Here is a 26,802-nt window from a genome sequence, read left to right as displayed (position 1 = left end):
ACGCCGGTTTGGGCCATCAAATCTTGGGCAAAGTATGGACTATCATATATTGCTGGAAATCCCAGGATGTCTACTTTCCAACGCCGTTGAGAGCGCGCCAATTGGGCTTCTGTAGCTCCAGAAAATCCACTTCGAGTGCAAGGAGGTCAGAATCCAACAGCATCTGCAGTCCTTTTCAGCCTCTGAATCAGATTTTTGCTCAGGTCCCTCAATTTCAGCCAGAAAATACCTGAAATCACAGAAAAACACACAAACTCATAGTAAAGTCTAGAAAAGTGAATTTTAACTAAAAACTAATAAAAATATGCTAAAAACTAACTAGAACATACTAAAAACATACTAAAAACAATGCCAAAAAGCGTACAAATTATCCGCTCATCAGAAAGCTAACGTTCGGGGCTTCGATTTGATATATAATTTGCCATAGCTGCCCCGACGCCAGGCGACGTGAACACGTGGGTCACGCGGACGCGTGACCTGGCAGGAACGCGGCCGCGTCACTTTCCCGCGACCTGTACGGACCAGAAAGCACTGGAAGTGACTTCTGGGCTGTTTCTGACTCAGTTTTTGGCCCAGAGAACATATATTAGAGTCTATAAAGTGGGGGAATACATCCATTCATAGGGAGGCTCTCATAATTCACTTTTCATGTTTTAAATGTAGTTTTTAGAGAAAGAGGCTCTCTCCTCTCTCTTAGGATTAGGATTTAGGATTTCTCTTAGTTTTAGGAGTGACTCTCAATCCCAGGTTCAACGTTCCTTTATATTCCTCTTTTTACTTTCAGATGCTTCAATGCTTGTATTAGATATGTTGTCTATTTGGCTTATGCTACATTTATGTTATGATTTTCTTAATTAATATTATTTGAGGTAATTCAGATTTAAGATTGCTTTGCTCTGTTTAAGATTGCTTTCAATTTAATTTAGATATTTTTCTCCCTTTTGGCCTTGGTTAAATAATTGGTGACTCTTGAGTTATCAAACTCATTGTTGATTGAGAATTGGAATTCTTCAAGAATTAATTCATCCACTTAACTTACCTTCATAGTTAGAGGTTAATAAAGTGGGAGAAAAATCCAATTCTCATTACAATTGATAAGGATAACTGGGATAGGACCTCCAGTCTTCATACCTTGCCAAGAGTTTATTTTACAGTTATTTATTAATTTTTATTGCTTGAAAATATACCTGTGCACATTGCCCAAACTCCAAATTTCTCAAAACCCCAAATTTACAATCTCCATAACCAATAATAAGAACATACCTCCCTGCAATTCCTTGAGAAGACGACCCGAGGTTTGAATACTCGGTTATCAATTTCAAAGGGGTTTGTTACTTGTGACAACCAAAACGTTTGTACAAAGGGATTTCTGTCGGTTTAGAGACTATATCTACAACGCGACTGTTTTTATGAAATTCTTTACTGGCAAAAATCCCAACGTCAGCTACCAAATTATTGGAGCCATTGTTGATGATCACAAATCCGTCCACCAGAAGACAACCCGGGACTTAAAACTCCCAGTTATTTTGTATTGAATTTAATATTTGATTGATGTTCAATTGTTGGGTTTGGACTATACTTGCAACGAACAATCTCTAATTTTAGTTTGGAAATTCAAACCTAAGCAATTGGTCATCGTCACTAAGCTTGATTTTAGAATTTTATAGAGTGTGTGTATGTGTTAGGTGAGAACTTAGGTTAGTCAAAGATTCAAATGATAGCTCACTTGGCCATACATATCCTCACCCTTACCTTAGCCCAATTACAAACTTGAAAATCCCTCATGATATTTGCATATGTACACTAAATATTTGTTGATTGGTTAGATGAAGAACAAACTTTAGAAAGCATGATTAGAGGAGAATTGAGTGGATTAACCCTAAATACTTGAGCGATTAGAGTGCATATACACATCCGGTGATGGTTTAATTGCTCTATTCCATATATCCATCTTTGATCATTGCTTATCTTGCAAGTTTGTGAACTCTTTTGAATAACTCAATTCAATTGTGAATGTGTTTTGATATGATTGATTTTAGCCCTTGATTGTGCATATTTGATTTCTTAGAAATTTGACTCACTCTGACCACATATATGCTTATATATATATATATATAGTAATTAGAATAGCTAGATGCAAGTAGGTAGCTTGCATTTAGATAGTCTGCATTTGAATAAATTGATTACCCTTTTTCCTTTCTTGAATTTAGTATGAGGACATGATAATGTTTAAGTATGGGGAGATTGATAAACCACAATTTTATGGTTTATTTTGTATTATATTTTGTGGATTTTGTCAATTTTTCTCCCATTTATTCAACAAAATATCATGGTTTCATGAATTTCTTCCTAATTTTGTGCTATAATTGAAAACATGCTTCCTAGGTCTTAAAATCACTAATTTTTAATTCTCTCATTATCATTCGATGCCGTGATGCATTTGTTGAGTGATTACAGGATTTATAGAGTATGAATGGCATAGAGGATGAAGAAGAAGCATGCTAAAGTGGAAGGAACACAAGAATTTGAAGATTTGAGAAGCTAGAACCGACGCGCGTGCATGGCTGAAGCGTACGCGTGACTGATGTGTACGCGTGGCCAGTGATAAGCCACAATTTTATAGTTTATTTTGTATTGAATTTGGTGGATTTTACCAACTTTTTCTACATTTATTCAATGAAATAGCATAGCTTTACGAATTTGTGCTAAATTGTGCTTAAGAATAAAAACATGCTCTTTAGACCTTAAAATTGCTAAATTTAATTCACTTTAATTTCATTTGATGCCTTGATATGTTTGTTGAGTGATTCCAGGTTTAGAAGGCAAAGATTGAATTGAAGGAATGAAGAAAAAGCTTGCAAAGTGGAGAATTCATGAGGAAATGAGGATTTGGTGGATTCAAGGCCACACGCACGCGTCATCCATGCGTATGCGTGAGAAGGAATTTGGCCAAGCGACGTGCACGTGTCACCCACGCGTACGCGTGACGTTGGTCACGTGACCTAGTGCGTATTTTACAACCACACAGACTAACCGGCAACTGCACCGGGTCATACCAAGTAATACCTTATGTGAGTAAGGATCGATCCCATAAGGATTGATGGATTAAGCAATAATAGTGTTTGATAGGATTAGTTAGACAAACAGAAAATAGTGTTTGGAAGTTCAAAAGCATTAACAGTAAATTCAGAATATTAAAGACAGGCAGATAAATAAGTTGGGAATAAAATATTGAGAAAACAGTTAAGGTTTCAAAGTTATCTATTTTTCCGGATTTACTTTTCTTACTAACTAATTTAATCATGCAAGATTTAATTCATGGCAAACTATATGTGACTAGACCCTAATTCCTTAGACCTTCCTAGTCTCCTCTAAAATTCAGTAACTGCCAATTCCTTGGTCAATTAATTCCAATTAGAGGGTGATGATCAATTTCTATTTTGTATGCCAAAAGAATCCTAATTATCCAAAAATAAGGGGATTATATGTCACGTATCCCATTAAATACAAACAATTAGAAATTCAGTATAACATGTTTTCAAGATGCTGTTCAAGTAAAGAGCTTTTCCAAGTTTTACAAGAACTCAATTAGAACATGGGTCATACTTCTGTTCCACCCATATTCATAAAATAAAGAGCGAAAACAATTATTAAAATATAAATCTAAACATGGATTAAATTAAAAAGATCAAACGTATCAATCCATACAAATAGACAGAGCTCCTAACCTTAACAGTAGAGGATTAGTTGCTCATGGTTCAGAGAAGAAAAATAAGGGTTCTGGTAAAAATGTACTGTGTTCCAATCTGATGGCATCTAAATTCCTATTTATAACTAATCCTAATAAATTTAAAATCTAATTATCTAAAATTAAAAACAATATCTTTTCCTAAAAAATAAGATTTGAATTTAAATTTGAATTAATTAACAAGTCTTCAGCTGATGGGTGGGGACCACTTGATTTGTCCAATCTGCAGCTTCTAATCTATGTCTTCTGGGCTGAAAACTGAGTTAAAATAGCCCAGAAATTGCCCCTAGCATTTTCTGTTAATTCTGCAGATCACTTATGTGACGCGTCTGCATCGTCCACACATTCACGTCATTTGTGCAGATTCCAGTCCACGCGTTTGCGTTAGGCACGCGATCGCGTCATTGCGATTTCCTCCATTTTGCGCGGTCGGGTGAGCCATGCGTCCACGTCGGTATTCACTAGTTATCTCCTTGGTATCTTCTCTTTCTCTGCAGAAACTTCATCAAATCCATCCGGATGCTACCTAAAATAAATAAAATTGCACAAAACTCAAAATAGCATCCATAGTGGCTAAAATATAATTAATTCTTAATTAAACTCAACAAATTAGATGCAAATTCACTAGGAAAAGATAGACAAGATACTCACACATCACAACACCAAACTTAAACTGTTGCTTGTCCTCAAGCAACCAAAACTAATATAAGCTTATGATGTGAATTTGCATGAGAATGAGAGTTCGATTAAGCTCGTGTCTCGTCTTATAGTGGGGTTTACAACTGCAATCCTGAATAGGTTTGGCATCTCACTCTCCTTTGAATCAGAAGAATGTTAATGTCATTCAGAATTAGAATCCGAATAATATTATGAATTCTCTGATCTTTTATATTTCAGTTTAATCCTTGAACACATCAAAATTTACTTTAATTTATTTTTCTTTGGTGCTTTACACCTTGAGCCTAGCCGTGACTTTAAATGTTTTGTCTCAAGAGTTACTTGACACAGAAACACCACAAGCACTTAACTGGGGAACTCTCTTTGAGTTCTGATTTTTCTTTCAGTTACTCCCAGAAAGTGATGCTCAAAGCCTTCGGCATACTATATTAAACGCACTTGGTCTTGACTCTAAGTGTTCTGTCTCAAGGATTACTTGACACAATCACACCACAAGCATATGATTAGGGAAACAACTCTTTGAGCTTTTAATCATGTCTGACCTGCCTAGTCAATGATGCTCAGAGCCTTGGACCTTACTTTTATTATTATTTATTTATATATTTTTTTTCTTTTGCTGTTTCTTTTGCTTCAAGGATTAAATTTTCACTTTATTTCAGAGAAGTCATAATAATTCTCTAAATTCCTGTTCCTTATACATTAACATCCCTTGATTCAAATTCAAATATGCATTGTTCATATCATGCATTCAAAAATCACAGAAAATACCACCACCTGTAAGTAAATCAGACTATTCTTAAAATTAACTCAATTTCTCAAGCAATACACCACTTCTTTTTCTTTTCTTTTTAGATTCAAGTTCAGTGAGTGGTACATGAAACATCTTTTCAGCATTAAAGCAATTAAAAGAAAACTAAACTAGTCTTAGGATTCTAACTAATAGAGGATCATGCAACAAACACAGCAAAATAGCAGAAAGCCGAACATAACATAGAAAAAGAGGGGAGGAATAATAAATGAAGGGAACTCAACCACCTTAGTTATCCTAGCGGTCGTTTTACTCTTCAGGTTGTGCTCCTCAGTGAAGATGATTCACCTCCCTTTTGGTGCTATAGGAATAAATAGAAAACCTTTACGTGAAGCGTCAACACCAAACTTAAAGGTTTGCTTGTCCTCAAGCAAAGAAGAACTGAAAATAGAAAGAGATAAGTTATTATGAAGAAAGAAAAAGAAGAGGGTAAAAGAATAAGAGAAAATTAGGATTGGGAGAGAGAGAGAGAGAGAGAAAGAAAACTGGGCGGAACTAGTGAAGCGCAAGCGACGTGGACGCATGGGTAACGCATTCGCGCGTTGTTGAAGTGACGCGAACGCGTGGAGCATGCGTTCGCGTGGAGTGATTTTTGCCATTGGCACGGGGGCAGCCTCGCGTTCACGCAACTTTCGGGTTAAAAACTCATTCTGCCAAAATTGTGGGAGACGTGGTCGCGTGGGTGACGCGATCGCGTGGATGGCCGATATTGAAAAACGATGCGGATGCGTGGGGTACGCGTTCACGTGACCAAATTTGTGCTTTTAGCACACTTCTTGCCCCAAGCCAGTACAACTCTCTGCCCAAACACTCTTTTACGTCGATTCTGCAGGTCACGCGTTCGCGTGAGTGACGCAGACGCATGGGAGGCAGTTTTCCCACATGACGCGGACGCGTCATCGACGCGGTCGCGTGGAACAATTTGTACCAAAGGCACTATTCCAGTGCCACTCCCTCGCAACTCTCTGTCAAATTTCATTTTTCACGCACACATGATTGACGCGTTCGCGGCAATGACGCTTGCGCGTCGTGTGCTCTCTTCTCTTTTTTTGTTGTTACTTGAGGTGTTCGGTTCCTGAAATAACATAGTTGCATGATCAGAAAATTAGTAAGAACTCAATAAAAATAAAATAAATAAGAAAACTACTACAAAAATTAAAAATAGCTAAGGATACGAAATTATCGGGTTGCATCCCGACAAGCGCTTCTTTATCGTCACTAGCTTGACGGTCAGCTCCTCTAAGGAGGAGGATAATAAGGGCTCAACTCTTCACCCCTTACTTTGAACTTCTTTCCTATGTCTCCATAACGTAGCTCAATATGCTCCAGAGAAAGGATTCTAATTACTGTATAAATCCACTTTGGATTGCTAGTCAACACCACCTTCATTCTTGGGGAGAAACCTTCAGTGGGGATCTTTTTGTTTCTCTATCCTCTTGGTACTTTCTTCCTTTTGGGAACCTCCTCCTTGGTAGATGATGCATTCCCAACACCAAACTTAGGTTTGATGTCAGGAGGAATTTTATTGATTGTTGCCAAGGGAGATTTGAGCTGCAGATTCTATTGTGTATCATCAGGGGGTTTTTGAAGGGTTGGATCAATAAGCTCAGTCTGCATGCACCTCTCTTCTTCACCTGCTAAATGTACATCTTGAAGACATGAAAGACCAGTTGCTCATTATGCACTCTAAGCACTAATTCACCTTCTTCCACATCTATCAGAGCTCTTCCAGTGGCTAGGAATGGTCTTCCTAGAATTATAGAGGCATTCTCATCCTCCCTTGTATCAAGAATCACAAAGTCTGCTGGGAGGAAGAATTTACCCACTTTAACCAAGATATTTTTCACTAATCCATATGCAGGCTTCATAGATTTATCTGCCATCTGTAATGCTATCTTTGTGGGTTGTGCCTCTTGGATTTGCAGCTTCTTCATCACAGATAAGGGCAATAGATTTATGCTTGCCCCTAGATCACATAGGGCTTTATCAAAGGTGGTGCTCCCAATGGTGCATGGAATTTGAAAGCTCCCTGGATCTGGCATCTTCATTGGCAAGTTATTCTGACGGCACTGCATTCCTTAGTCAGGACTACTGTCTCATCTCCCTTTAAACGCTTTTTCTTTAACAATAGCTCCTTCATGAACTTGACATAGATAGGCATTTGCTCCAAAACCTTCGCAAAAGGAATATTGATTTGTAACTTTCTGAAGACTTTCAAGAACTTTGAAAACTACTTGTCCTTGGTCTCCTTTTGAAGTCTCTGAGGATATGACATCTTAGGCTTGTACTCAGGAGCCTTTGGCAATGTAGGATAAGTGTCAAGAGATTCTGGGAATGGGTTGTCCGCACGCTTTGGAGAGGCATGCTCTACTTCTTCCTTTTTCTCCTCTGGAGCTTCTTTTTCAACTAACTCTTCATTGACCTTGGTCTCAGAGCCAGCTACTTTACCACTTCTCAATTGAATAACCTTGCAATCTTCTCCTAGGTTCACCACTGTATCACCTTTAAATGTACTTGTAGACCTCTCAAGTAATTGCTTGCTCAGTTGGCCCACTAGCACCTCTAAATTTCTAATGGAGGCTCTGGTTTCCTGCATAACTTGTGCTTTCGTACTTGCCACTTGTTCACTTATCACGGTGATAGCCTTGCATTCCTCTTTTGGATTTGGAATTGTGTTACCAGGAAGGCTATTAGTGGTCCTCTGATCAATTTCAGTGACTTTTGTGGCTAATTGACCCATTTGAATCTCCAGGTTCTTGATGGATGCTCTGGTTTCCTGTCTAAAACCTGTCAATATTGCTTCCAAATCATTGTTCTGTTGGAAACTACCCTGAGAACTGTTGTTGAAGTTCTGAGGTCTCTGAGGTTGATCTCTCTATCTAAAATTTAGGTGATTCCTCCACCCCTGATTGTATGTCTTAGAATATGGATCATTGTTGGGATTCCTAGGAGTACTCCCCATGTAATTCACCTATTCAGAAGAGGGTTGAGCATAATCATAATTATCATTTTGCATAAAGTTACCTGCCATGTCATAGGAGATCTCTTGAGGTGGATTTTGGGTGTTGATAGCTGAGACTTGCATGCCACCCATGTGTTGAGTAAGTAGATTTATTTGTTGAGACATAAGGTTGTTCTGAGCAAGAATAGCATTAAGAGCTTCCACTTCTATGACACTCTTCTTCTGAGGAGCCTCAGAGTTCACAGGATTCCTGTTAGATGAGTATAAGTATTGGTTGCTAGCAACCAATTCAATAAGCTCAATAGTCTCCTCCGGTGTCTTCTTCTTGTGTAATGAACCTCCTACAGAATTGTCTAAGCACATCTTGGACATTTCAGCCAAGCATTCATAAAAGATATCTAGTTGAGTCCATTTGGAGAATATGTCCGGAGGGCATTGCCTAGTCAGTAGCTTGTATCTCTCCCAAGCTTCATACAGAGTTTCACCATCCTTCTGCCTGAAGGTCTGAACCTCCACCCTAAGCTTAGTCAGCTTATTTGGGGGGAAAAATTTAGTGAGAAACTCAGTAACCACCTTGTTCCAAGTATCCAAACTTTCCTTGGGTTGAGAATCTAGCCATAGCTTTACTCCATCCCTCAGAGCAAACGGGAAGAGCATGAGTTTGTACACATCTGGGGTCTTCATGGGGAAGACCATAATACTGGCAGTTTTGTTGTACCAGGGTGACCAGTTGTGGCTTTAACTCAAAGTTGTTTACAGCTATAGGAAGCACCACAATGCTTTTTCCATACAGATCTGCTGTAGGAGCGGAGAAAGAGCCAAGTACTCTCCTTTGTTGTTCATTCCCATTCGGGTTTGACACATTGTTATTATCAGTATTATTCAGATCCATAGTGGATTCTAGAGCCTTGTAAAGTCTTGTTTGTTGTAAACGCCGCCTGAAAGTCCTTTCAGGTTCAGGATCAAAGTCTAAGAGATGTTCTTTGTCTTTGTTCCTGCGCATAAACAAATAGAAAATAAGAAAGAATGTGAATCTCTACGTCAGAGTGCAGAGAATTCCCAGTGAGGTAACCTGTGTAAAGAAATAAAAAAATACTAAATAAAATAAATAAATAAATATAAAAAAAGTTGAAATAAAAATAACTAAGTAACACCAAACTTAATTTCAGAAATTAAAAAAAATATTAGTGCTATTTATTTATTTAAAATATTTTTTGTATTTATTTATTTTAAAAACTAATTAATAAAAGAAAAGAAAAAGAAAACGAATCAGGGGAAGGGATACTAAAGAAAAACGAAAGAAACTTAAAAGGAGAAAAAGAAAAAGAAAAAATAATAACGTAAAGGAAAAGAAAAAAAAGAAAAAGTTAACGTAAAGGAAAAAAAATAACGTAAAACATAAAATAGAAATTAATAATAAAATAAAAATAAAAATAAAAGTGTAATAAAAAATTATCTAATCTAAGCAATCAAACAACTGATAGTTGTTAATCACTATCAATCCCCAGCAACGACGCTAAAAACTTGGTGCGTATTTTACAACCACACAGACTAATTGGCAAGTGTACCGCGTCGTACCAAGTAATACCTTACGTGAGTAAGGGTCGATCCCACGAGAATTGATGGATTAAGCAACAATAGTGTTTGATAGGATTAGTTAGACAAACAGAAAATAGTGTTTGGAAGTTCAAAAGCATTAACAGTAAATTCAGAATATTAAAGACAGGCAGATAAATAAGTTGGGAATAAAATATTGAGAAAACAGTTAAGGTTTTAAAGTTATCTGTTTTTCCGGATTTACTTTTCTTACTAACTAATTTAATCATGCAAGATTTAATTCATGGCAAACTATATGTGACTAGACCCTAATTCCTTAGACCTTCCTAGTCTCCTTTAAAATTCATTAACTGCCAATTTCTTGGTCAATTAATTCCAATTAGAGGGTGATGATCAATTTCTAGTTTATATGCCAAAAGAATCCTAATTATCTAAAAATAAGGGGATTATATGTCACGTATCTTGTTAAATACAAACAATTAAAAATTCAGTATAATATGTTTTCAAGCTGTAGTTCAAGTAAAGAGCTTTTCCAAGTTTTACAAGAACTCAATTAGAACATGGGTCCACCCATATTCATAAAATAAAGAGTGAAAACAATTATTGAAATATAAATCTAAACATGGATTAAATTAGAAAGATCAAATGAATCAATCCATACAAATAGACAGAGCTCCTAACCTTAACAATGGAGGATTAGTTGCTCATGGTTCAGAGAAGAAAAATAAGGATTCTGGTAAAAATATACTGTGTTCCAATCTGATGGCATCTAAATTCCTATTTATAACTAATCCTAATAAATTTAAAATCTAATTATCTAAAATTAAAAATAATATTTTTTCCTAAAAAAATAAGATTTAAATTTAAATTTGAATTAATTAACAAGTCTTCAGCTGATGGGTGGAGACCACTTGATTTGTCCATTCTGCAGCTTCTAATCTGTGTCTTCTGGGCTGGAAAGTGGGTTAAAACAGCCCAGAATTCGCCCCCAGCGAAAACTGAGTTAAAACAGCCCAGAATTGCCCGCAGCGTTTTCTGTTAATTCTGCAGATCGCTCATGTGACGCGTCCGCATCATCCACGCGTTCGCATTATTTGATTGATTATTCTAGTTAGATGGTTCAATTTCAAAATGATGAGCAGACAAGAAATGTAAACTGGAATTTAAATGCCTTGACAATAAAGTAAATGAAAGCAATAAAATGACAAGAAAGTAAATGACGAGAATATAAATTTCTGGAAATTAAATTAAAAGAATATAAATGACTAAAAAATAAATAATAGAAATTAAGAATAGATAGAACATTGAGATCAAGAGATGTTGCATTCTTAGGATCAATTGTAATACCTTACCTCATAAAGTCTTATGCATTAGTCATAAAACAGAGGTGGTGAGGTATTACGACCTCTAAAAATAAAATTATATATATAGTATAAGTGAAAAAGGATTTTATCTAGGAGCCTTTTGAAGAAAAGTTAAAAACAAGGCGTTAAACAAAAAAGCACATCACTCACGTAAGCGATAAACGTAAACCAAAATAAACCCAAAATTCCCAACATACAGTTTATATAACCTGTTTCTCCAAATCAACCTCTAAGCAGGATAAACACAATATATACATATAGTAGAGATATAAGAGTATCTATATATACATCATAAACCAAAATAAAGTCCCAAAACACAAAAGTCATTCGCTCTCAGAAGCTCCCAGTATGCCTCAGCTAGGTGTCTCACGTCCTGCATCTGAAAACCACAAAATATGTATGGGGTGAGAACCAGAGGTTCTCAGCATGGTAACAGTGCCCACATAACTAACATATAAGGTCTCGGAAAAAGCCAAAGATGATACTAGAACTTCCGACTAAAGATTCAAACTTAAAATTAAAATTTAAGACCATAAATAAGGCGAGGTATCTAAGGATTCTTGATTTCATCCCAATTCTAACTTAATCCCTAAACTCATCGCCTTTCCTCCAATCCTCCGAAACACCAGTAGAACTGTCTTCATCACTCCTCTACCAGACAAGGGGCATCTCAGTTGCACAGACAAACAATGCATACAAGAAAAACACAGGTAGTTTACAGATACAGCAAATAGAACATATAGCAATTAAGCATGAATATCAAATAGGCAAATCCAAGAATGCAAACAAAGAAAACAAAAAAATACATATGATGTATGCCTGTCCTATAACTGATGATATCATTTGTCAGTTATATAGCCAACCCGACATATCCTGGTAACTAACCTTGGATAGAAACACCAATTGCAGAGCAAGTGGGCCTAAGCTACAACCCCCTTGCTACTTCCCGCTTAACCTAGAGCAAGTGGAATAAACCACTACTGCTACTACTACCCAGGTATCACAATCACTGACCTAGAGCAAGCGGGATGAACCACAATCCTTGCTACTGCCCAGGTATCACAATCACTGACCTGGAGCAAGTGGGACAAACCACAATCTTTGCTACTGTCCAGGTATCTCATTCAAGAATTCAATCAATCTCAAGTCAATCATTATAATTCATTAACATTTCATCATCAATCATCTTGATTTATCTTATTCATTAAAAATTCTATAATTAACTTAGTTTTTCATAATTTTCCTTCCTCATCTCATACCTAGAGCAAGTGGACAACGCCACTGCCTATTACAAACCCTCATTTCCAAACTTCCTAAATCATCATTCATTACTTCAAACCTTTCTTCTCTATTAATTTAACTCCTTTTCTAAGCTTACCCCTCTCCCTATAATTAGAACTAAGTTTCAGAATCTTAGAAAGTAAAAATAGAGGTTTAGAAGTTGAAATTATGTTTAAATCACAAAAACTCAATACTGCTGAAAACAGGGTCCCACGTATGCAGGCCATGTTTCGCATAAGCGGGGGTGTAAATTTCCTCACTCGCGTATGCGACTTCTGCTCGCGTACGCGAGCCCCCTTGGCCCGAATTGATTGCTCGCGTCATGTGCACTTGCCCGCGTACGCGGACATATCAATCCTCAACTCTCGCATACGCATGCACCCTTCCGTCTACACAAGACAGCTAAAATAGAATAGAATGCTCGCGTGCACGAGTTCTGCAGATTTAGTACTGCAGAATCCATTTTACACACCAAACTTCTGACGAGCATAACTTTTTTGTTTTAAAATATTTTTCACCCATTCTTTGAATGGTGTAAACTTCACGGACCCAATTTTCACATAAAACCATTTTGGGGAGTCGAGGGTCTGGAAGCCAAGTTATAGATTGCTGAAGTTCGGTCAAAAATTAACTTTTCACTTCAGAAGAATTTCTAAACCTCAATTCTCACAACACTTCAATTCCAACCCTCTTTAATCTTACCAATTCTTCCCATAATAGTTCCAAACTAACCTCAATGCCACCACCACACCACCAACATACCAATTCACCACCTCCATCAAGATTTCAATCAAATAACTCAAGCTCAAAAAAACATTTCAACATATCATTTTCCAACCTCATATACAAGATTTAACACATCATTCATAATAGCATCATCCCCACCTCAAAATTACTAACCAACATACATATTAACCAATTTCAATTATTAGCAACATCAGTAATTCAAATCTTATCTTACGGTTAACTAACCTACGTTTTCACGACACATTATATTTTAGTTACGAGAAATCAAAATCATACCTTGGCTGATTCCTCCTAATGCCCGGAACACCTCAACTATGTACCGCACCACAAGCTCCACAACTTTTGCCCCTCCCCAATGAAACCCAACCTCCAAAGCTTGATTTCAAGCTTCCAAATTCTCAAATTGACTCCATCCAATAATTAATTTCAATCTATTATCATAATTACCACTATAATCAAAATAGAGTTCACTAATTCCACATATATACCAAGGGTTTGAGGGTGCTTACCTGACCCACAGCTCAAGCGAGCTAAATCCGACAATATCCGCAAGTTAATTCAAACCTAAACACTGAATCATACAAAACTCAACATAATCACACATTGAATTTTGAAATTTAGGGAGGAGAGAACTAAAACTGAAAAGTGGATTCCTTACCAAATTAGTTACTAGGTTTTGTAGAGCTCGTCGCGCTGGTTGTGTGGCCGTAAACGGTGCGGCAATTGGAGCTCTGGATTGAAAGATTTGGAAAATTGAAATTGGAGCAAGGGTTTGAGATTTTCCTTCTCCCCCCTTGCCAAAGTGTTTTTACCATGTTTTATAATGAGAGAGGAAAGAGAGAGCTAAAGCTCTTTTGTTTCACTTGGATTCAAGAAATATTTTCACTTGATGAGTGCAGTTTCAATATTTTCACTTGGATTCAAGAAATATGGATTTGTGAGATCCATGGAAGGAATACATTGATTTCGATTGATCTATGTTTGAAGTGTTGGGTTGATTCAAGAGCTAACTGAGTTGACTCATGTCCATATAGTTTCTAGAGCTATCCATGACATATAGATCACCACACCATGTGAAAGAATTTGAGATGAGTTAATTTGCCTAGATGGCAAGGGAATTCGGTATAATAGAAGAGAGAGAAGCTACAGATGAGATGAGATAGAAGTGAAGATACACAAGGATCATTGAGTGAGGGAGCAACTTGGAAGGAAAGTGTAATAGAACTCTTTGACTCTGAAAAACTGACTTGATGCATAATCTCTACTCACTTAACTAATTTGATCTAGTTTCTCTATTTTCTTTATGTACAAGAAAGTGAAGTAATTAGCTTGCTAATTTTGGCAACATTACTGATCGGTAACATGAAGGATGCATTCTTATTCTATGAAATAGTTAAAGAAGGATTATAAATTAAAAAATTAAACATAATGCTTTGCCTCTAAACTTAAACTCAAGAATAATATAAAAAAACCAATATATATATATAACCTTTAGTCGCACGAAATTAATTATGAAAATTTTCAATTAATATGTGTTACTAATACACGTGCATAATAAAGTTAAAAACATAAATATCATATAAATGCTAATTATATATGATTAACAATTATATTAGAATGATTGACAGTTAGTATAATTAGAATTAGAATGATTTATAATTGAAATGATTGACAATTAGTATAATCATTCATTAAATACTAATTTTTATATAATTATAAAGTAGAAACTTTCTTAAAATAAGTTGAGAAGACAGATATACATACTGGTACTAGAACATGCCACATCAGCATTTTTAGTGCCAAAATACAATTGCTTTATAAAATAATATAATGGTAGGTCACTTCTACCATGTCTAACTTTTCAACTCCCAAACACAAATAAAAAAAAAGATAGATCCCACCTTTTTATCTCTCACTTTTTAGACAAATTAAGTATAAATACTTTAGATATCATAGAATTTTTCTTTCAAGTATCACTTCATTTTTTAAAAAAATTAAGTATAGTTTTAATTGGTCATTCAAAGGTTTGAAAAACATAAGACTTATTGTAATCTTGTCAATAAAATAACTGTAATGAAAGGTAATTTTATATTCAAATTTATGTAGAGACAATACTTTTTAATTATTATTTAGCTTTTTCAACTCAAAAATCTTATTTATTTATCTTAAAAAAGTTGAATTTGATTTGCATATATTTTTTTGAAATATAAACATATGGACGCAAATATTATGGATATGAACCCAAATATTAGTGTCTAGATATTGTGTTTGATAAAGTAATATACAAAATACCATAAATTTATGAAAAATCTATTTTACCCTTTATCTCTTATCACTCTCAATGATTCACTACCAACATAAAAAAAAAACACTAATGCAACATCCACTACAAGAGAAACGGAGATTAGCAGTGAAACCAATTCAAGCGGTATAGTGAACTGTCGTGGTTAGTGACGTGGGCAATTGATTTTGTGACGTTTTCTAACAACCGCTAGTATAACCACTGCTATTTCAATATTTTGTGGTAGATAATTTGGCGACGATTCAAAATTGTCGCGATATGCTTTTGTTAGCATTGACTGCATGTTTCCAATATGCCTCAATTGTTGCCGCGTAATTTTTAAACTTTTTTTTTTGCGGTTTTAAAATCGCTGCTAATTTCAATACAAAGTGCCGCAAAAAATTTGGATTTTCATTTAAAAATCCCAACTATTTTTTTAATATATTATAGGTATATTTTTAGCGCTTTTTGGATTTTTTTAATATTATAAATCTTATTATTTTTCATCTAAAAATCTAAATTGATGGAAAAAATAAACTGCAAAACAAATTAATATATTTATAAAAATAACAATCTTGTTAAGAGTTGCATAGTCAAATTCTAAACAATGTTTGCTTCAAACCAAAATAATTCCAATCTTAATATTCTATTTTTTGCTCTGTCCTTCCACGAAATTCATCCCTACAGAGATGCCTGGGGGCAGCTCCTCACCCTGCCGTTGAAATAGATATCTCAAAGCATTCTCTATTGTTTGCCTTTTTTTTTCTGCTACTACTTCATCCCCCATCGCCTTCCTTTTCAAATTCTCGACTTCCAACTCTACCTGTAGTTTAAGCAGCTTCCTTTGGGTCTCCTCTATTTGAAATCCGTTTCCCGGAGGATGTGAATTAGACCGAAGAGTTGACTAGGAGTCAGTCTGAAACCCACGACGCGTACTTTCTCTTTTTTGAGAGCTTGAGCAAGTGAATCATTTTGAGTCAACACTCTAGAAGACTCATTCTGTTGCTAAATCTCCACAATTCTTTCCTACAGATATAAATCCGCATACATAAGCCATCGCGAGCTATAGCATATGATATTAGACTTTCAACTGAAATTTATAATTAAAACCAACCAGATACAACAATGAAAGACAACATCGTACTTGCACCAATTGTCCTAGCTTCTTCATGTATATAGGAGCTATCTTTTGTTTTGTGCACTAGGGTCCATAACTTTCCTTTACTGACTTTTCTCCCTTGTAGTTCCAACTGTAACTATAAATTATGCCATTACTGTATTCCACACAATTAAGAAAAATTATAGATTAATAGATAGTTCAAAGAGTGAATTCAAATGTAAATTACCTCTTCTTCCTTTTGCCTTGCCAAGCTTTTCGAACCGCCAGTGTGGGTGTATACTTGTTTTGATTGATTTACAATATTTTCCTGCAATTTTCCTATTGTGCCATCAGAGATAAGAGTGATGAGAAACTGATTTTATCAAACTCAATGTAAGATAAATAGTGTTCTTATGTTACATATGATATATTAGATTAGCTGTATCTCAGGTTTACTACAATACCTAAGGAACCATCTCCAATACTCTCTATCAATTCCCAGCGAACGTTCTCAATATTTTGTTCAATCGTGGATTTTGGGTGGTAATAATCATCATCCTTCCAGGATTTCCCTATATTTTTCAAAATAGTGTTCTTGATAGTTCCTCCACTATCTTCATCAAAGTGAAAAATTTGCTGCAAAGATAAGTTCAATTTGTTAATAATTATTAAACGAAGTAGATTTAATTTAACACCATTATAAAATTTTACCTTTACACATTCGTTATAAACCTTGTCTTTAGTGGTAATCATTTTCCAACTTTTCTAACAGATAGGAAATTTTTCATAGTCAGCACCTAACAGACCAAGAACGCCGCTCAATAGACCAGCTTCATCTCCAACTGGTTGCAGTTTGCTATTGAACTTGAGTATGATCCTTCTACCATTAGGCTGCTCTATAGCCCCCCTCACACTTAAATGAGCTTGCTTGATTGTGCCATTGGAATCTGTGAAGATTATAATAACCTTATATATGTAACCATTGTGGACAAGATATGAGAAAAATAAAAAAAATAGAGTCTAAATTATGTTGAACAAGAAAAATTCAAGATACATTACTAATGACCTTAACATTCCAAAATTATGTAATCTTGCATCGTTTGCGCATCTGAGCTCCAGATGCAACAAAGAGGTCGTCAACGTATTGATCAAATGAATCTACCTGATTTGCATTAGCATCCAAGTCTTTAATGTGCCAATTAAAAATATACTACTCAGCAGAATGCGATAGTGTTTCAACATGTCCTGTAATAAGAAAAACGGTAGACTAAGGCCCTTCAATGTGGCATAATACCAATCCTTAACAAACTAAACATTTATCAAGTCACGAAAAATTCAACAACCAAGTCCAATTATCCTATACAACCTGAAAAAAATTCTTCAACTAAACTACTGCATTATCCTCAAGGCTTCAAGTGTCATTGTGCCTACACATCTAAGACCTACTCATTCCTTTTCTTGGGAGACATTCCACCGTAAGATCCCTCGCGCTCTTCTAGTGTTTTATTGAGGTTATAAGATAGTATGGAAGCATTTTGTCTAGCAAAATCAGCCTGATCAAAACTATCGCCAGAGACAACGTCATCGTTCTCCATTGAATCTGGAACTACCTTCCCGAATTCTCCAGATGTCTCTTGAATCTTGTCTCGAGATAACCCTAAAAGTTAGATCATAGCCAAACCAGCCCAATATATAAAGAATTAGAGTGAAAACATAGTCTTATTACATTAACATCATAGAATTCGTGTCTTCCTTATGTTCTCAAAGTTGTGCAAGACCATGTTCTATGAGCTTGAATTCCTCCCATGCTGCAATATCCAGTTAAACGATAAGAGGATTTTCATAGCATGCCTGCACAATATACAAAATTAATATTGAAGAGGGTGTAATAGTTAAAGCCATCGAGTGATCATATATATCAGATGTATATAACACATACAAGTATATAGATGTGCTATCTTAGAGTCCTTCCCTATTTACAGCAGGTGAAATATGACTGTAATAAATTCTAATACTTGTTGCCTATCCTATATTCCTTCGAGAGTCAACCAATTTAAAGCATGAGCATCAAAAGTAGTCAAGAATAGGATATCCACTACTACCACCATCATAAATTGATCATTAACATCACACATTCATTGCCGTTACTACTGCATATTTATCGTCATCCCCCACCACCACATATTAAAAAATATTACCATACAATCACCACCACAACCACCTAAAATAAAAAACACAAATCAAAAAGAAAGAAAATATGAAACAGAGACAGTAGGAGGAAGAAGAAAGGTTCGATGCCACGATGGTTGAGCCATAATGAGAAAGGCACAACATGACAAAGGTGTCACAATAGCCTAGATTTGGGTTGATAATAGTGAAATGTGGGTAATTAGGTTCATGATGATAGAGGCAAACAGAAATGGAGGGAGGAGAGGGTAAGAAGGTAAGAATAGAGAAAAAAGATTTGGGTTGATAACAGGAAAGAGGAATTGGATAATGAGAAAGAATACAGTGGTAGGTTTGCAGTAGTGGAAGCATAGGAAATGGCTGTAGTTGGGTTGGCATTAGTAGTTGGAGAAGTAGATAAAAAGAGAAAAATTATGAGAAAGAAAAGGCAACAAAAAAAAAGAAAAGTAAAAAATATGAAAAGAGAATTTTAAAATTTTAAAAATTAAATAAGAGAAAAAATATAAAAGATCAGTGTAATTTGCATCTTAATCTCTTAATTATATAAAATACACATATTTAATGTCTTCTTGTCTATTCATATACTTTAATATATCAAAGAATTATTTGTCTTAATAAAACAAATAAAAAATTGTATTATCATATTTGTGTCCAGTAGACATACACACAAAAAAAAATTATATAAACTAATTACTAACTCAAAAAACAGTTTTTTTTAATAAAAAAAAAACAATACCAAAAAAAGTCTTGATAAAAGCACAGAATTTAAATTCTATACGTTGATAATATAACTGATTTTTACACAGATATTTAATTATGTATTGTCATATTATTATAAATAACTAATTTTTAAACTTATTGCTTACAAAAATTTATATAAAAACATTAATTAATTTAATTAAATAACTATATAAAATTATTTACATAATAAATACATCAAAATTAAACTCTAAAGCGTATTAAAACATGAAAAATATATTAAAACGTACTAAAAAGCATGATCCTTAGTCCTTACTCATATTCTGGTATTTTTTCCTTTTTGACAGATCTACTTCAGAACGGGCCAGCTTAGACAACAGAAGGAGACTGGAGCTTGGATGCGGAAAAACCTTCGACCCGAATCCTACCACTACCCACGAGCCGCTCCACATACCGTAAGCGTGAAGTAGGAGTTTCGACAGTTTTTTGGGCTTACGGAAGTGAACTAATCAGTAATCACTATACTCTTTGGACCATTTTCATTGATGTCTATATTCGTGGGAACGCCCAAATAAAAATTATAATTGTCATTAAGGCCCAAATTGCCCCAACGATTTGGGCCATTTTGCATGAGCAGAAGGTGCACGTTGACGTTGGCTTGCACCAGCAGAGACAGAGACCATATCGCTGAGTACGATGCGAACTGCGAAGCATATAGAGAGCGTATATTCGTAAAATGTCCGGTCTCACAGCTCACAGGTAACAACTTCAACCGCCACCACTGAGTCTTAAAAGTACCATAATACCCCAGTCCAGCAATGATCATTAGCAAATATCTAAATGTCATTTGCGTCAATCTACTACTTTAATACTCAATAGTCAACAACGCACTACCAAAGATGGCACCCACAGCATCCCGAAAAAGGCTTTCTTGCTTCTCTCTTTCTTCAATTAAGGTACACGCCACTATCTTCAATTCCTCCATTACTTCTTCTCAGTAGTTCTGTTATATTCTGTTCGACCCTTGCAAGGTTTTGGTTTCCTATGCTTTATTTTCCTTGGTGGCAGGCTTTAATATGTTTGTATATAGAATATAGTTGTAATCGTTTATTATATATTGCAAATATTATAAAGCATTTGTCACACACTCTGTTTACTCTTGAAATTGTGGTGCTGGTGGTGGAATGAATGTAGGGTTCTACTTAATACATGCCAACTTATGCATTAGTTGACATATTTATCTTCACATCATTGTTTCGTTTCTCTACTATTGCCTGTCATTAGCTACAATATAATGTATAATTGTATTGTGTGTCTGTTATAGTTGGCTTTTATGTTTTTCTCTTTATTCTGCTTGTCCATTACTGCGTTGCTCAATATGATGATGTATAAATTGTAAACCTACTTGAATACTGGAAAGAGCGGGGGGTTTATTTGGTTTTGGGTTCTTCTTTTTACTTTTAAATGAATTCCAACACTATATATATGGTTATCAATGACACTAATGATGAACGTTATAATATATTGCTATAACTTGTTTGGCCCACTGCAATTTGGAATGTCTTAAGTCTCAACCTCATCACTAATTAACTAACTACCTATTATGGATACATCTTTTGAGCTTAAGAGAAAGGCCACTATGCCAGCAGTAACTTTCAATTAGTAATAATATCTCTAGTAAGACTAGGGACAGCCATAAAAATTCTTGAGCGTTATTTGTGTTACTAATGATAATTTAGCTTTACTAAATATGGTCCCCTTTAGTTAATACTAGCAGATAGAAACATCCTTATAGTTGTAGTTCTTTGTAAAATATTCCAGATGATCCTTGTTTTACACCGTTAAGCAAACCAAACTAACTTTAGATTTAACAAGGAGTGCTTGGGGCATCTCCTCATGGCTCATGCTCTGCTTAGAAGTTTGTTAGTATTTAATTTCCTTGGGAGAGCTATGAAATTATTGTTTTGTGCTTTAGGCGCTTTTTCGTACACAATTGTGAGTGGTCTCTGATAATTAAACAAGTTGAACATGGGGTCGTGAACTGCTTTAGCCTTTAGGAGTTATAAGTATGCGCGACTCTTTCCAGCTCTCATTCTGCAGTTTGTCCTAGAATGAGATATTAATTACATTATAAATTATAAATAAATAAATAAATACTGGTATCTCACAAGTTTTTTTGGTGACTAGGTATCTCACAAGTTTGATAAAGCATTAAAAATATAAAAATATTACTAGTTTTTTCCCATAATATAAATCATTTGAAATTATGTCGATTTTGTCCTGACATTATATATTGTATTAGACAAAATTTATAGAACCAAACTATTTTTACAAAAAGATCGTAACTCGTAGGGGACAAAATTACACATTGACTAAAAAGATCAGAGTCTCTGTAAAAAAAACAAATAATAAATCTTTTAGTTATTATTTTCACGTAAAAGAGTTTAATTTTTCACTAGTAATTAATTTTAACATTCATTATCTAAAACTTAAAAGAATTTAATGTGTATATTTTTTATATTTGATTTGGTATTAAATCTATTGTACAAATAAAAATAATTAATTTTTATGCTTATTGTTTAAAAATAATATTTTTTTTCTCTATCTCTATATATATAAAAATATAATTTGATATTAGTATAAAAAATTTATATTGATAGTTATAAATTAACTTAAATTCTCTTTTTGAAATAATTGAATCTTGATTCTAATTATTAATTATAATATTAGTATTCTCTCTAAATTATATATATTATAAATTTAATATATTTTTTATAATTTTATGAATTTATTTGTATTATATTAATATTTTTTTGTAGAATAGAAAGATAAAAAATGAGAGAGAAGAGAACGTGAAAGATAAAGACGAAGAAGAAGGAGACAGAGAGAATTTGTTAATTTCAGAAGAAAATATTTTATTTTAATTGTAATAAAAGAATATCTTATGACATATTTTGGTTTGTCAAATTAGTAATATAAAATATATATTATAAGTTATATATAGAATGGGAAGGATAGAGAGAAATAGATAAGAAGATGGAGGAAGAAAATTTGTTAATTTTGGAGAGAAATATTTCATCTCGATTTTAATGAGAGAATATTAAGTGATATATTTTGGTTGTTAAATTAGTAATTTAATATAGTTATATTTTAATTTTAATATTGTCAAATTTGTAATTAATCATTGATAATGACATATAAGAGAGATAGAGTGGATAAAAGAACAAAAGAGATAGAGAAAGAGCGAGGGAAGAGGAGAGAACTCTTTGATTTTGAAGAAAAAAATTTGATTTCAATTATAATCAAAGACAGATATTGATACATTTTATATTAGTTGTAAAACTAGTAATATATAATAGATATAATAGATAGATGTGCAAACTAAAAGCTAGTTATTAAGTATTTGTATATAAATGCATGTGTTATTAATTTATTTTTAAAGTGTATTTTATATTTTAATATATATTTTATGCTAATAATTAATTTAATAATTGATTTTTGTGTATAAAATATAATTGTTAAAAATAACTCTATAGGCATATAGACTTACTAAATATCATAGGGTATTTGAAAATTTTATATAAAAATCTTTAAGAATTAAAAATTCATGATGAGAGAGAGAAGGAGAGGGAGAGAAAAAAGGGGGTGGGAAACACTGGGAGGGGTAGAAGTAGGTTTTTTGGTAGAGATTTTAGGGTTTGGAATCGAGAAGAATACTATCGGTTGGAAAACAAATCATTCTCTATTTTTGTAGAACATCTTCCTAAAGATATTTCTAGGAATGAGCTGCATCATTTGTTCAACTAGACTGAGTGAATAAGTGATATATATTTGTCACGAAAACAAAAAAATGCAACACTTTACATTTTTGTGTTCATCTGGTATACAACGAAAGGGGAGAGCTATGAAGGCTATTGCAGAAATGAATAGGATGAGGTTACGAGGCAAGATTTTCATAGTAGGAGAAGTTAGGTATCGACGTATGAATGAAATGAAGAATACGAAGGGACATCAAGAGGCAAATGACGTGCAGAATACTGTCAAGATTCAACCTCAACATGAAGAATGCCAAAGGGTTGCAGGGATCAATGTAAAAAAGCTGAAGAAGAAGAAAACAACAGGTGGCCCGCACAGCAATGGGTGGACGAAGAAGTTGGAAGTGCCTGTGGTAAAAGTGAATCTGGATTGGCTACAGAGGAGCTTAATAGGCAGAACGACAAAGGCTATTGACTATAACTCTTTGAAGACCATGATCAGTAAGTATTTACCTCAAGTGGTGGAAGTCCAAGAACTAGGAGCGTACAAAGCACTCCTGACATTTGAAAGTATACTCAGTGCTGAAGAAGCCTACACGTTCGAATTGAACAACCTCCTGAAGGTTTTTCATAGTGTATGGAGATGGGATGAGGAGGAGCGTAGTGAAACTCGAAGGGTATGGCTAGAGTGCTTTGGCATTCCCTTACATACATGGTCAACAGAGACATTGAAGATGATAGGAAGGCAATGGGGAGAAATTGTTGGATGTGACAAAGCCATGGAATCATGCCTCTCTTTGAGTGTGGCACAGGTGCAAATTGACACTTGTATTATGGACAGAATCAACGAGTGGATTCACATCACAATTGGTACTAGTGGATTTGATATCCTAGTTAAAGAGGTTGGACACGAGAGTTTTGGATTGGAGTGTAAGGTTGAGGAGATAGGTAAACCTTATTCCTTAGAAACATGTGAGATCTTAGGTGCTAACAGTTCGATAGTGCCATTTGTCAGCAGAGATCCGATGGCTGAGTTGGTGATGGCGGTGCCAAGGGAGGAAGAAGGTGAAAAGGATATATTGGTAATTACTGAAAACATATTGAATGAATGGAGTTATGGCAAATCAATTCAAATTCAAATTCCAAGGGTTACGGATGGCACTGATGTAGAAGGAATTGTTGATTTGAAGAGATATTGTGATTTGGTTAATGATACAGAATCAGAAAAAATGTTCAGTTGAGGATATGATAATGTTAGGCTGGATGAAGGGTGCTATTGGAGAAAAAAGGCTAACCAAATAAGGCTAATTGGTTGGGCCATAAACAATGTGGGAGACACATGTGCTGAAGAAAGCAGTATGGGCTGCTCCTTATTAAACAAAGGCCCATTCCATGCTGAGCAGAAAACAGATGGCCCAATTCATGTGGAGAAGAGAACAGAAGGGAGGCTAACGTATTCGGGTCGGGTTGGACTCCATCCGGGTCGCTACTCTCCAATTGCCATGATGAGCACCGCTGCTGAGGACCAAAACGAAGAGGAGAACCTGAACCTGGACCAAAACAGAGCAGCCAGTACACAAATAGAAGGAGACCACCGTGACGACAACCAAGGACCCAACTGAAGAGATGATAGGGTCGCAGGTTTCGTGACAGGAAACGACACGGGCGTACATAAGCCAACAAGACGTTGTCCTATGCTTGTTGGGAACCCATTGCCAGCAACGACAAGAGTTCGTCCCTCCAGTGAGGACGAGCTTGACAGAGATACTGAGGAGACTAGCTTGGTGCTCGAAAAGAACATAGTGGGCCTCCAGGATGAGCTCCTTGAAGATTGCGACGATACCATAGATGATGGGATGATCTTGGGTACTGCAATAATTGATAAGGGCAGTGATGCGTGAGCATCTTTCCTATCTTTTTCCTAGTGAATTTGCATCTAAATTGTTGAGTTTAATAAAGAATTAATTATATTTTAGCCAATATAGATGCTACTTTGAGTCTATTGCAATTTTGTTTATTTTAGGTAGCATTCGGTGGGATTTGATGGAGGTTTTGCAGCACAAGAATCAATGAAGATGGCAGCGAGGAGCGACGTGCACGCGTGACTGACGCGTACGCGTGATTTGAAGATTTGCACGGCGACGCGTGCACGTACTTGACGTGTACGTGTGATTTGAAGATTCGCATGGCGACGCGTGCGTGTACCTGACGCGTCCGTGTGACTCGCAGAAAAGATCATCGACGCGTACGCGTGACTGACGCGTACGCGTGACATGCGCCACGTGTAGAAAAACGCAGAAAATGCTGGGGTTAATTTCTGAGCTGTTTTGACCCAGTTTTCAGCCCAGAAAATGCATATTCGAAGCTGCAAAATGGACAAAATAAGTGGTCCCACCCATCAGCTGAAGACTTGTTAATTAATTTGAATTTAAATTCAAATCTTATTTGGAGGAAAAGATATTATTTTTGGTTTTAGATAGATTTTAAACTAATTAGGATTAATTATAAAAGGAATGCCAACATGGTGATTCAAACACAACATTATTCCATTCCAACTTACAATCCTAGTTTTCTTCTCTGAACCATGAGCAACTAATCCTTCATTGTTAAGGTTAGGAGCTCTGTCTATTTGTATGGATTGATTCGTTTGTTCTTTCTAATTTAATTCATGTTTTGATTTATATTTCAATAATTGTTTTCGTTCTTTATTTTATGATTTGGGTGGAATGGAAGTATGACCCATGTTCTAATTGCGTTCTTGTAAAACTTGGAAAAGCTCCTTACTTGAACAATAGCTTGAAAACATATTATCCTGAATTTCTAATTGTTTGTATTTAACGGGATACGTGACATATAATCCCCTTATTTTTGGATAATTAGGATTCTTGTGGCATATAAACTGGAATTTGATCATCACCTTCTAATTGGAATTAATTGACCAAGGAATTGGCAGTTAATGAATTTTAGAGGAGACTAGGAAGGTCTAAGGAATTAGGGTCTAGTCACATATAGTTTGCCATGAATTAAATCTTGCATAATTAAAATAATTAGTAAGAAAAATCAATCCGAAAAATAGATAACTCTGAAGCCTTAACTGTTTTCTCCATATTTTATTCCCAACTCATTGCTGCTTGCTTTCTGAAATTCTTAATTTACTATTAATGCTCTTTGAATACCAAAACACTCTTTTCTGTTTGTCTAACTAAGCCAATCACTTAACCATTGTTGATTAATCCATCAATCCTCGTGGGATCGACCCTTACTCACGTAAGGTATTACTTGGTACGACCCGGTGCACTTGCCGATTAGTCTGTGGTTAGAAACACCGCACCAAGTTTTTGGAGCTGTTGTTGGGAATTGATGGTGATTAACGACTATCAGTTGTTTGATTGCTTAGATTATGCGTTTTAGTTTTAATTAAATTAAAAAATTTCAAAAAAATTTAATAAATAAATAGCACCAATATTTTTCTTAATTTCTGAAATTAAGTTTGGTGTTGACTAGTTATTTTTATTTATTTATTTATTATTTATTTTATTTAGTATTTTTATTTCTTTACACAGGTTACCTCACTGGGAATTCTCTGCACTTTGACGTAGAGATTTCCATCCTTTCTTGTTTTTTGTTTGTGTATGC

This window comes from Arachis duranensis, chromosome 3 (genome assembly GCF_000817695.3).
Source record: "Arachis duranensis cultivar V14167 chromosome 3, aradu.V14167.gnm2.J7QH, whole genome shotgun sequence".
Lineage (NCBI taxonomy): Eukaryota > Viridiplantae > Streptophyta > Magnoliopsida > Fabales > Fabaceae > Arachis > Arachis duranensis.
The sequence above is the reverse complement of the archived record's forward strand: the minus strand, read 5'-3'. Positions refer to the sequence as shown.